The following is a 14670-nucleotide window of genomic DNA, read 5'->3' as shown; positions in this document are numbered from 1 at the left end:
TAAAAAAAAATTTTCCGCAGAATATCTATATTTATGAGCATTTTGATTGTTGCCAATATCTCACCTCGACATACTTCTAAAATACTAAAGAAGAATATAAGAACTGGAACTCAAAAGAATGTACTAAAATTTAATGTTGTGCTGTACAGAGGAGAACAATGCAAGTATGAAAGTCAGATCCAGTGGTGAGATTGAATGGTGAAAACATTCTTCCTTTAGATGTGGATACTTGAACTCTGATGCTAGGCAAGGTCATCTTTCTCTTCCAGACTTGGCAGCATGAACTCAGAATGCAAGACAAGACAAAGATTGTGATCCTCTTCTGGATATAGAAACAGCTGAGACAAATGAATCTTATCATCCTCTTTTGTATGCACAAGTAGGCCAGACTGATATCAACCTAATCTTCATCTATCGAAGCAACAAGTAGAACACAATTAAGACGAGAATAAGTGCCCTCTGCTTCTTCCTCTTCCTTTTCCACTTCCACTCTTCTTCTATTTCTTTGATGTTGAGCGACAACATAGCACGACTAACAGAATCACGAGAGCACCAAACTGATATTGGACAAGACTGAAACATGTCTCTCCACACCAAAATTTTAAACTTTCCACATAAAAATGCACTCAAGAATCAAAATGTGTTTCCACTTAATAGATCACTTGGTTACTACTTTCTATTACAAATGTCAAAATAAAACAATAAAGAAAACATGATAAAATTTTAACAATAAATATAGACAATGTTTGACTAAAAAGCAAAAATAACTCAAAAAACTCACAAAGTTTTCACGTAGTCGCTCCATAAGTGAATCCAAAAATTTTATTATGAGGTCCCAATTAGTATTTGATAGTGGTAGAGCAACACCAGGAGACTTGGACGGTCTTATTGTAGGTCCTTGAGTAGATTTTGGGGCCTTCAATGAAATTATATGTATTAAAAAAACAAAAAAAAAAAAGACAAATCTATTAGCTTCTATTTCATCAGTAAAGAGTACAACAAAAGAGATACATAGGGTTGGAGAATGACCCAATAAGTAAAAAAACTTGTAATAGAACACACCTGAATGCATTGACTAAGAAGCGGCAAAATTTCTTTCTTCAGGTTATCCCTCATCAATCCAAAAATCTTTTCCAGACACGCAGTCAATTGTTGTTTAAACAATATAGCTGGATATTGTGCCTCAATATGTGCCAAGTTCAGGTTTTCTTCTCCAATAAAATTCGAAATTGGTTTCACTCCCTGTAAGAGAATATTTTTGTAAGATCTAAAGAACACTAGGTGGTGAATAAAAGCATGTACCTGGTGTTAAGCAATGCAGGTGCTTAATTTGAGCATATACAATATATAATATATAATCCAACAGCAATAGTGATTACCCAAATTTTATCATGAAAATGAAAATAGATATTCTTTTACCCTAAACATACAATAGATCGTCATTTATCAGTAAAACACAATTCCTTGTACTGGAAATACTGATACCAAATATTCAAGTCAGTATGTCTCCATTAAAGTTTCTAATAAATATTCTTAAATTCAATTAAATTATTTCCTGTGATTAATCAGAGGAATAGTTTTTGGATGTTTTATTTTCCAAATTTTAGTTTTGCAATTTAGCACATGCTGTGAAATTTTATTTTGTATGCTGTGTTTCAATGCACTTATGAACTAGGTGATTAAGTGATTTGATGAAAAAATTGGGCTTGATTTGAGGCCAAATTGGAAGATTGCTTTGGACTCGGGTTGAACTACATGAGAGAGTTGATATTTTTTTTACTCAAGAAGTTTCCTTTTTACGAACATAACACCTATTCCTCCTCATGCATGCATCCAAAACCTCCACTTTCTTGTCTTCTTCCATGGCCAACCACCTCCTCATCTCTGGAATTTCTTTTCCTCCCCAAAAGCCTCTCCTCCCCAAGAGCAAGTCTTCATCTTCTCCTACCCTAGGGACCGTGGCATCAAGAAGGTTGGTGATGATGGATGGCTAGGGCAACGATTAATGGGAAGTTTTCTTCTAGATCTAAGTATGGCATGGCTACCTTTCCTTCGGTTTGTTTGGTTAGAGGTCTAGGGACCCTTAAGGGCAACATAAGCCCCTTTTAGAGAAAACAAGACCTAAAGACTAAAGTTATGTAAATAACAATTTGAGCAGTCACATCAAAGGGGAGTTTGGCATTTTCAAGAGGATAAATCTACTCTTGTTGTGCAGTGAGTTCTTTTTTATCATAGGGTCAATCCTAAGTTTAGGTGCTAAGATTGTGTTGAGATTGTGTTGTGATTGCCTATAGGATACAGGGATTTGGGGTGATCTCTGGCCCTAGCTGAAGTCTAAGCTAACCTTTTTGAAGAGATTTTCACAGTGAATGTCAGTCCCCGAGTTTAAATTTAAGTATATGTGATTGATAACACGTGTGGAGAGGTCGGTTGGTCAAATTTTATGACATGGATTGTGTTTCTCTAATTAAATTAGGAGGGAAGGAGATGTACTTTGAGATGAATTAAGGGATAAACCAAGTTGTAATGTGGGGGACGACATATGGGTCATCTGACCAATTATATTTAGAATTTGTTGCCTTAATGAATTCATTGACTACTCTATGCTTTTGATAAATGATGATATGCATATAACTTCGCCTCTATATTGAGCACATTATATGTATCACATGTTATCGTAGAACTTTGGCAATTTTATATATGCATGATTGTGCATTTACTTGAGCCTCCATCACTACATTGGAAGGCATTATGTATAGATTTCACGCATTATGAGGTGACTTCATCCATAAACTTATGTAAAGATATTGTTTTACTTGGGACTTCATCTTTTGCATTAGCTAATTTGTTATGCAAATCTTATGTGTTATTAAGGGAACTTCAACTATTATATATAAACAAAGGTATACTTATATAGCGCTTCATTCACGCATTGGAGAGTGACTTCACAAACCATAATACACATACACCTATGCATTTCTTGGGACATAATTCCCTCCAAGGTTTAAAATTTCGACCCGTGCCGAGGTTTCGGTCTTAGACTGGAACGATATGGTTTCGGTATCGTATCGTGCCGTGCCGAAACAGTTTCAATATTTTTTATTTATCTATAGTAATTATAAGATCAATATATTTATTGTGTATATAAAAATAAATTGTATATTGATTTATTATAAGTTCTCAATTATTGAATAATTTAATATTGTTAGAAAAAATAATTAAAAATAATTTTATTTAAATAGAATTGATATATCAATAATTTAAATTAAAATGGAAATATCTATAATAATAATAATAATAATAATACAAGATATTACTTTATATTAATAATAATTATATAAATTAACTATTTATTCATTTAATTAATTATTAATTAAATAATATATATTTTAAATAGTAAAAAATATCAAGTAAAAAAATTTTAAAAAATAAAAAAATTATCAGAATATAAATATAATTTTTTATAATTTTTTAAAAAAAAATTAGAATTTTTTTAAAAATTTAAATGAAATTTAAAATAATAAAAAATATATTAGAATATAAATAAGAATTATTATATATTTTTTAAAAATTTTAAATGAAATTTAAAATATTATTTTTTCAGAATATTAATTAATAAAATTTATTTAATTTATTTTAATTTTAAATATATTTTATTAGGATAATTTAATTAGGGTTTATAAAAACCTCTTCGAAATACACACATCTTCCACACATCCTTGGAAATTGTTTAAATTAATTAAATAAAATAAATAATTATAAAAACCGAAAAAAAAAATCGCGTACACGTACGCGAGATCGCGCCCGCGACGATCGCAGGTGATCCCGCGAGTAGCGTCCGGCGGCGCTGGAAGCGTCGTTGGACGCCTCGGCGGCGCTGGAAGCGGGGCCGGAAGTGGCGGCGGAAGGGTCACCAGAAGCGTTCGGCGACCCTGCCGGACGCTTTCGGCGCCGTAGAAGGCGTCGCGCTCGACTCCTTCGACGGTGCAGAAGGCGTCACGCACGACGCCTTCTGTGCCGAAGGCGTCGCGGGACGTAGCCGGAGGCGTCCCGCGTCTCCTTCGATGTCGACAGAGGAGTCCCGCGTCTCCTTCAGCGCCGCCGAGACGGGGACGCCTCCCGTGCCGGTTTCGGCCGCCTGGTGAAACAGTAAAAATCGTCCGTGGCGGGCGGCACAAAACGACATTTCAAACCGTGATTCCCTCATTAGAGGCTATGTGCAAATCTCATGCTTTATTGATGAGGGGGGACAACTTATGCTCATTTTTATCTTACAGTTTAGGTCTTGAAGAATCTAAACGATTGTAAGATTTTTTTATTGAAATTGAATACCCTGTTGATTAGATTTATACATATTGTGTTTTGGATAATAACTTGGTGTAAACATGCTATATTTATAAGCTCACTACTAATTAAATATTAATAAATGCATGTTAGTTGTTTCTATATAGCTTTTGGACTGAATGTCATATTGATATTTTGACATTATATGGTGTGTCATAATCATGTTTTATATATAATTTGTCCTACAAGGCACAATTTATATGTTAGGTGCCCACCACTTTTTTAATTTTTGGTCCCTAGATTCTTAGGCTAGGGTAGATAGTGAATCACTAGTAGTAACTATTAAAAGGTGATTTTTGTTACTTTATATTTGGGTTTTATCAAGTTACTTGGACTTATTGTATAACTTACTATTTCACTAATGGTATTTTGACATGGTGATATCCGATGTATGTTTGATTCATTCTAGGCTTTCATGACGAGTTATAATCTTTATATTGGAACTAATTGTGTTGAGTGTGTCCCATGGTGTATATAGATATCATAGTTATTGCCTAAGTATGTTATGTGAATGTATGAAAATTTGTGTTTATGATCTAATCAAATTACATGAGAGATTTACAAAATAATTCTCTAGGAACTATCTCTCTTGAGTTGCCCAAATAAGATGGGTCATGTGGTAGATTGGAAAGTTCCCCATGAAGTCTTCAGTAGAGAGTTTGATCCTGACCTAGGATGAACACAGGTGGCATCCTAAGTTGGACAGGAAGTGTCTCTAATGGCAAGGAGAGAGCAATATAAGGCCATGTTTAGTTAGGTTGATTTGTTGCTCTCCAAGGAAAAGTATCCAACTTTAGAAGAATTGAGGTAGAAATCCGTTGATTACTTAGATGAAATGGATAGAGAGCCCTTCCATGTATTCACACCGTCCTTTCCCTTTGATTGTTTTCTTTCCTTTAAACAAAGGTAAGAAGACCTAGAAGCATACATTCAGCCACTATAAGGCATTTACACAGCATACTATATAAAACATAATTATAGTACCAGAAAAATAGATACTACATCGGACAAAATTAATGATCACTAGTTTAATTTAAAAATTGACTTCAAGAATGTTCCTTATTATCTTTATATTCTTTTATTTAAAGAAAAAAAATTTGTCCAAGAAAACAAATGAAATGACAGCGCACGAAGCTCCGATTAATACAGGGTCTAAGGGTCGAACCACATTGGATCTATCGTATGCAGCCTTACTTTGCATTTTGCAAGTAGTTGTTTCCGCGACCTCAAGGTCACATAGTAGTAACTTTAACGTTGTGTCAAAGAAAACAAATGATAACACCAAAATTATGATCATTGATGTACTATATTAACCAATTTTTTTAGCATAATTGGCGTACCATAAAATTGTGGCACAACATGTGAATGTTTGGTAAACAAAAACATATAGAAAGTTAATTTAGCTTTAGCAAAAAATTTCAAGATGAATGTGTAGAATTATTGGAAAAAAAATGCACAAATGGATAAATAGAGTTACAAGAAAATAGTACTATTAGAAGGAGAGAAATTAGATGCAACTCCAAAAGATAGAAATGATAAAATGGGAGACAAGATGGGTTAAGATGTTATATGTCATTATGCATTGCATAGAATTAGATTGAAGGATAAGATGTAGTGAACCAAAATAATAGGGATTAGCACAACTTAAGAATGATAATGAAATATTTGGTCATTTGACGTTATAGTTAGTTAAACCTATTTAAGAAAACCTAGACATAATGCACACAAATAAATTAAGAGATAGCAATAAAAAAAACTAAATCATAAATATAAAAACACAAAAATAAAAATTGGACAAATAACACATTCAATAATAAATATTGAAATTTTAAAATTGGAACTAATGATAGATATGAGAAAGGGAAGACAGAGCAACACAAAGGTTGGGTCATGCCTAGACAGCCAGTGAAGAATTGAGAAAAAACATATATTATTATAAACTCACATTTCTATATATTAAACAGATTATCTATGAAGATTTGTATTTGTAATATATGAGATAATGCTGGAAAAGCAAACATGGTGGTCATGCATGGCCGAAATGACACTGGTGTTCTTCTAAACAAGGAAATAAGATAAACATCATTTTCACAAACACCATTCAATAGCCAGGACTCCTGAGATCTAACAAAATAATGCACATGTAGCAGGAAAAAGTCTATGCAGTTAATATCTAACACATACAATTCTCCGATTAAGACCCAAGGATCCAAAGCGTCTAGAAGGTGTTGTCAAGAATTCTTTTGATCGAAGATTCCTTTGCAAGAGGCACAGAAGTGAAGAAGAGTTGGATAACCAATATGGCAAGTTATCTTCCTCATTATCTACCTGAAATGTAGGGAGGGAAATGTAAACAATACTAAGATTCATTTCAATAGTGAAACTGATAAGAGAAAGTAAAAAACAAAACAAACCTCTAGAACATTGTTGATTCCCTTTATAACAAAATCAAAAATAGTTGTCTTTTCAGCCTCAAAGGCATGCCAATGAAGAAGTAATTTATAGATGGCACAAGCTGCAACTGGCCTACCATCCTTAAAACCTAATTTTTCTTTAATGCACCTCAACAGCATTTCATGATTTTCCTGCAAAATAAATTGCCTTCGTTAGTAAAAAAACAAAAATTCATTACTAATTAAGAACAAAGGTAAGGACTGTCAACATTGTACTTTAAAAGGGATCAAATGAATCCATAAATTTAAAACAATACATAATAAATTAGACTGATATTGTGCTCAAGATTCTTTAACCAAATCTATTATATCCAACTTTAAATAAAATAATCTTGTGCAAGTTATATCATGCCTCCTCTTTATATAGAGAGCAGCTGTGCTTAATAAAGAGCTCCACAAGTATTCCTTTAAACTAGCTGTCAGAGCATTATAAACCTATTTCCTAATTACCCCCTCTCCTCTTCATTGACATCCCACACAGTTGTTGCTTCAGAGTATGCAATATATCTACAATACTGCCTGCAATCTGCCCCTATGCCTGCTATATGACCACTCAAGCAAGAATTGACGTATTGTTGCATAATCTCTCACAGAATTTAACAAATTCATGCACTCCATGTAGTTGCTTAAAACACTGTGGCCCACATATAAAAATAACCTAGGTCTCCCCTTCATCTGAAGTATCTACAATACATGCTTGTCTCCATCACAAACCAACACATGAAAGAGGAAACAATAGCACCCTACTTAGAATGAACCAAAACTGCCACCCTTCTCTTCCCACCATTATCACATGTTTCGCTGGTTCTCCCTCATTTTCCCCTTTTTCTTGCTTTGTATGCTTTAAATGAACGAGGTCCTCTCGGGACGGTCTAGTGGCTAGAGCATGAGGTGTCGTCACGATGACGTCTGGGGTTCGAATCTTGGCATAGCCGAGATAAATGTCTCCCTCATACGCCAATCACTATTTCAAAGGCTAATAGCCATCCGTGATTTACTTCCTCCTTGTTGGCCCTGGGACAGGTTGGCAAGGGCGTTGGGGCAAGCGTAGTCGCCTTTTGCCACCATGCTTTAAATGAACAAAATGTTGGAACTTTTTTTTCCTTGTGTCATTCCTCAATTGGGCAAAATGTCAATTGCCTCTTTCATTAATGATTTAAACTCTCTAATTCCGGTAGTAAATTCAATGACTAATTTCAATTCTGGTCGAGAGCATTACAATGTGTTGGGGCTCCCGTGAGAACATGACCGCAATATAGAAACTCATAAAAAGTTTCATCAAAGAGCTCTAAGCAAGACTATCACAAATAACATTCAAATTCATTAAAATAGTTTTTTCATTTACATTTTCCTTGACCCCTCTTCACCTCTAGACGTTCAACTCTAACAAATTAACTTTTCTAACTAAACTTCTTTGATGACATTGAACATAGCAATACCGTCTCAACCTAAAATCAGCTGTGGAGCTAAATAAAGGTGCACCAGAATATTAGTATTTTATCCTTTCTAGTAAATAGTAATTCTACAAGTCCATCTCACCATATTCATCTATGTTACATTAATAAATATAACAGGTAATTTCACAATCTTATAAAATTTACCACAAAATATTACAAAAACTTCCCTCCATTTTGATCAATCATTCTTTATCTGATTTTTCTTAATGATACTTTCATTAGTATACTCTTCTTGTTGAATAATAAACCTAAGATATATATAATCTGTTTCAGCATTTTCAATGCCAATAATCTAAACTATCATATTCTATTTCTTAGTTATGATTATTATAAAATTTTAATTTCTAAAATTTTTATTCAAAATTCAAGAGTAGAATTTAATGAAATTAAACTTTCATAAATTAATATATAACTTATATCAAAGAGCTTTATGTTGGACATTATTGGTTAGTTCATTTTATACAATGTTAAAAAATCAGGGCTTAGAGCTAACAATGGATTTAGACCTACGACTATAGGAAAATCTTTTTTTACATTACTAATAGTTCAAACAATATATACACAAACATATTAAATGATATCATTGAAGGAGAACCTAAAATTGTTGCCATGTGACCTAATGGTAGAGTCCCGAAAACAATGGATGAGTCAAGGAAACAACCTACTACAATGCAGGGTAAAACAACGTATAATAAACACATATTGGCAAGAGCTTCGTGCACCAAGCTTCCCTTTATATATCATTTAATATAATGTAAAAAAATAAGGATTTAAAGGTGATCCTTGATATAACCTATGACCAAAGGAAAATAATTTGTAGCACCACTAATTAGCTCTAACAAGAAGTTATACTTATGGACATTCTAATAGTTTGGATCAATTCATCACCTTTAAAGTGATATTTCTCAATTGTGACAAACTAAATTCAAGCAAAGTAATAATTCTCAATTGCATATCATTTACATAAGCTTGCACATCACAATAGTTAAACTACTTTGAAGGTAAAATGAGAAGAATTACCGTAGTATCTCAAGGATTGCTCCCTTTTCATGCTAGTTAGCACAGTTATTTTGTTTTGCCAACTAACCAACACATAGAACTTGGAACCTCGAAATATCTCACTCGAAGCTTTCTTGATGATGCAAATGCAACAAACTATTTTGGAATATGGAGTAGTGTGAGGAGGCTAACGATTTCTATGGGTTGTTTCAAATTGTGATCCTTCAGACCTTCCTAATGACATCTCTTGCGCAAGAGGACGAGTGGGAAAGAGAGACTTCTCCACCTGCAAGATTGAGTGGGCGAGAGAGGAATTCATGGAGGCAAGAGTACAGAAATAACAAGAGAGATCATGAGGGAGAGAGAGGTTGTATGAGAGAGAATACATGAGAGAGAGGAGAGCAGCAAGGAAAGAAGTATTGAAGGCAGTAGGGATCAAGTAATCAGTTATGAGAGTAGGGTGATGATGGGTGGCACGAGGGAAGGAGAGAAACAAGAGAAGGTAGAGGTGGTGAGGGCAAGTATGAATCAGAATAAAGGAAAACAAAATTATATAGTCCCTAAAGAATTACCATTTTCGCAAATTTAATTAATACGACTAAACTTACTCAGCCCAAATATAACTTGGTTTATCTCTAATTCACTTGTTATCATTATAAGTTCAAACCAAACCCTCTATTGGGATCAACATGATGGTAATCTTTGTGCCTACTTGATGAAGTTTCCTAAGACTTAATTAGACCACATTATATACCAAAGATAATAAGTTAGTTCGGTTCAACTTAATTGGTTATGTCAAACAAGATAAAAGTTGGATATCTTACATCATCCCAAACTAAAGAAATTTGATACCCCTACTAAATTATCCGAAGAGACCAACTTATACCAACTAAAATTAATCTTGAAATCGTTAATAATTCAATTAAATAAAGTATCAAAACCTTAACGATACGACACAATATAGTGCTGAAACTATATTGTTCCAATAAGAAACCCCAGCAAGGTTTGAGATTTTAAACCTTGGTATCAATTATATCTTAAATATTTTTACATTACAAGAACAATGTGATGACTTTCATGGCAAAGTTATCTCACCTTTATCCTTGATTACAATCGCTTCAATCCAACCCATAGCAAAGAGGTGTCATTTACAATCTATTTTGTTGCATGTTGTTTATTAAAAACCCAAAAACTGACCTATTTTTACCCTAAACCCCAACCTCTCTTTGAGATCTTGAGCCTCCCTACCACTCTTTTCCATGAATTGTAATCTACATAGATTTCAACCCCTTCACCTGTTAGTTAGAGCCCTAGAGCCAATCATTTGATGATTGTATGGACTCATTGTATCATATTCTTGTATATTAATAAAGGCATTTGTTTGGTTATTATACTTATTTGTATTAGTGTCAAATAGACTAAGTATAATAGCGTCCTTGAGTAGAAGGTTCATACCTATATCAATCGATTAGTTGAATCGATAGTGAGATGATATAGGGAACACTACTCTAAATCATTCCTAGTCGAGTATTAACATTCAGGGACAATGTTAATGCAATAAGACTAGCATGTAGGTCAGCTCGATGACTTGATCTCACAAGTCATGGATATAGATATCGTCGACACATGGGTATACATTGGAGAATATATATTGAATGACCCGAGAAAGTATCATGGATCGTTATATGAGTGTCATATACTTTCTCGTGGCTATTAGTATGACTATTAGTCTTTAGACAGTCACCATGGATCCCTACATAGGAGTTATGTACTTTGGTTTCGTCAAACGTCACCCGTAACTGGGTGGACTATAAAGGCGATTACTGGGTATATAACGAATTATGCAGAGGGATGTGAGTGATGTAGATGGGATCTATCCCTCCCATATAACGGGAGCGACATCGGTATTCTTGATAGAGTGAGACCACTAAGTGCATGACCATACCCAAATGAGTCAACATTAGATGTTGAGCTCATTTGATTGAGTGAGTCTACTTAGAGTTCAAGATTTAGATTGATTAGAGGATGACACGTTCTATGCCTCACATTGATCAATCTAGATGTCTAGGATAGAAGGACAATGTCACATATTGTGAGGAGTCACAATTAGTAGTCACAAGGTGATGTTGGATCTCAACATTCTTGTAATTTGGGTAGTAATGATGTGTTGCTAGATACCACTCATTACTTATGTTCCTAAATGAGTTTAGGGGCATTGCCAACTTTACAAGAACCTATAGGGTCACACACTAAGGACAATTAGATGGAGATTTGGTTCATATGATGAACCAAGAGGATTAGATTCATTTGATGAATCAAATTGGATTAAAAGTAATCCTAATTGGGCTAATTGAGTTGGACTCAAGTTGATTCAAGTATTCAATGAGTCTAATTTAGATTATGACTTATTAAATCAATTTAATTTAATGAATTAGATTCATTATATTAAGTTGGCTCGAATCAAATGGTTGGATTAGATCAACCATGGTAGAGATTGGGTCAAGTTTGACTTGACTTGAGAAGGAAGACCAAAGGTCAATTTTGACTTGACTTTTTGCCACCTCACTGGTGAGTTGGCATTAGGTGGACCAATGATGATGTTCCACATCATCATGGTGTGCCACCTCATGGGAGTTACATACCCATTCTCTTTTAATGAGGCATTAAATGAGAAATGGGGGTTACTCTTGGAGATGTGGCCGGCCACTTTAGTGAGGGAAAAGAAATGAATTTTTCATTGAAGCCTCATTCACTCCTTTCTTCTTCCTCAAGCTCTCCTTCTCCCTCTCCTCCTTGCTTCGCCGACCTTTGTGTGAGGTTTTCTCCACCTACGTGTCCGTGTGGATACTTCTAGAGGACCGACGCTTGACGGTCTAGAGATCCGACAATTCCTTGGACGAGCGGGAACACGAAAGGGCACGCTTCAAGGTATACTTCTTAACACATAGATCTAGGAGTAGATCTAGATATTTAAAACTCGTACTTGTATTTCATTCGGTTTTTCTTGCACGGATCTACGGCTTTGGGTGATTCGAGGTTTCCGCGACGCGAAAAGCGGTTTTCGCGGCCCGAAAAACCCAACATCACCTTCCTCCAATTGTGATTCCTTATCTTTCCCTTTAATTTTGAATTATTTGCAAACTTAGGTAGTGAATCATGCATGTGATGAGCCATCTTCTTACTGAATGAAGATTATGGCTAAAGAGCCATCCTCATGCATGTATGGTCTCGGGAGGTCGTCCACACAGACTCCCAGTGATTAAGCGATTGCTTTCAGATACGGGACTTTATCCTATTGACAGCAAGGACACCGAAGGCTGTTGGATAGATGCTAGCATATTGGTTTACTCAGGATGATGGAGTGGCTTGGGCTTATGATTTCTTTAGGCACCCTAACCCTAAGAAACCATGGGTCCGAACAATGTAGAAGATATATATTCAGCCGAGCCATGCAGTTACATTTTAGATGTTAGCGCAACGACGTCTCCCCACAAGAGATAAAGAATACTTGGAAGATCAATAGTGCACCTTCTACTGTCAGGTGATAGAGTCCCCAGAGCATCTTTTCTTTGGGTGCCCCCTATTGCGGAGCTTTAGAGGAGGATTAAAGAATGACTTCATATCTAACAAGAGATATCTGTACAAGCGGATGATGCGAGTCTTTGGGAGATACTACCAAGGGAATAGGGTTTCAACAAAGGTCTGTCACCTAGCCTTGTCTTCCATGATTTATTATGTTTGACAAACGAGGAATAGAAATTTCTTTGGAGAGGGATAGTTAGATATTGAGAAAATCTTTAGGAGTGTGTAAACTCATGTATACCGATCTTTGGAAATATACTCTGATATGATATTGCATCAGACATTGAGTACTTCGTAGGGACTAGTGGTTTTATTGGGTGAGTATTTGATGGCTTCCCAATATTATTATTATTATTATTATTATTATTATTATTATTATTATTATTATAAGTGGAATTTTATATATAGCACTGACAAAGCGTACAATAAGTAAACTTTAGTATTGGCTCATGATTGATACTTTAGTAGTGACTCATGATTGATAAAGTGTCAGATCAAAGGACACTCCTAAGGACCGGAATATATGAATTTGCACACTTCTAAAAATCTTCTAGCAGTCTAATTGCACCTTATCAAAGAAATTACTATTTCTTGCTCTCCACACATAGTGAACCAAAGAGGACAAGGCAAGATGTTGAGTCTTTGTCAACATTCGACTCCCACGACAATATCTCCTAAAGACTCTCAATATCCTCCGATGGGTAGACATCTCCTACCACATGTATAGCCAATCCCGAATCCTCTTCCATAACTCCATAATAGGAGGGACCCCGAAGAATAGGTTCTCCTACAACTCTAGTACCTATCTATAAAAAGTGCACCGTTGATCCTCTATGTAATCTTGTTTGTCTCGTGGGAAGATACCTCTTTGCCAACATCCAAAAACTAACTATATGACTTGGTTGTAAGTAAGACTTCCACCCTGTTCGAGTCCATTTCTTAGGACTAGGATGTCCAAAGAAGTCATATGCATGATCCACCCCGCCCTCCTGAGCAAACCACTCTGCTAGTCTTTGTCCGGTCGCCTACGGGGAGTCAGCAGCAAATAATATAAGATTTCGTATCTACAGTAGGCGCTTGATCATAGGGGAATTCAAATGGGCTCCCGCTCATGTCCATATATCTACATGCCTCAGGTAAGTATGATGCACCCACTTTATCAAAGAGCACATCCTCCTTAGCTTGTATCTATCAAAGTCCTTTTGCCAAAAGGGCTAAGTTCCAAGCTCGTAAATCACAAATCCCAAGCCACTTTTCTCTTTGGATTTTACCCATATCTGCCCATGACACTGGTGGGTGCTTCGATGTCCACATGAACGATCTACAAATGTTGTAAATACGATCAATGATGCTCAGTGGTAGTGGTAGGATAGATAGCCAAAAGCACTCTTCTTGTAAGGTCCACTAGCATCGAATGTTTAAAAATAAGGAAATTGAATATTTTTATGTTAGTTTGACGTTTTCTGGGACGAAGGTAATTCAGTGACTATAACTAATAATAATAAAATAAAATATAAAACAATAGTCATTCATTAAGGAATTTTTCTATTGAATAATTGGGAGGCTTTAGGAATTTTTTTTGAGGATTAAACGGGGTTTGTATGACATATTGATGGGGATGAACCTATAAGGATTCTTTTTAACCCACATCAAGTGATGCATCGTATCAAATGTGGCTCGCTAAGGATTCAATCGTGCTTGCCTGGCTGATTAACTCCATGGAACCCAACAATAACTGTCATTATTTCTTGTTCAAGACGACCAAATAGGTGTGGGACACAACTTGGAACATGTATTCAAATCTAAGCAATACTTCAAAGATTTTTGAACTACGA

General features: G+C 35.2%; 1 pseudogene; it reads right to left on the bottom strand.

Annotated features, from left to right (window-relative positions):
* The window catches only part of LOC121971525, a 126413-nt pseudogene that overhangs the window by 14823 nt on the left and 96920 nt on the right, over positions 1-14670 (bottom strand).

The sequence above is a fragment of the Zingiber officinale genome, chromosome 4A (assembly GCF_018446385.1).
Source record: "Zingiber officinale cultivar Zhangliang chromosome 4A, Zo_v1.1, whole genome shotgun sequence".
Classification (NCBI taxonomy): domain Eukaryota; kingdom Viridiplantae; phylum Streptophyta; class Magnoliopsida; order Zingiberales; family Zingiberaceae; genus Zingiber; species Zingiber officinale.
This window is presented reverse-complemented; position numbering and strand designations above follow the sequence as displayed.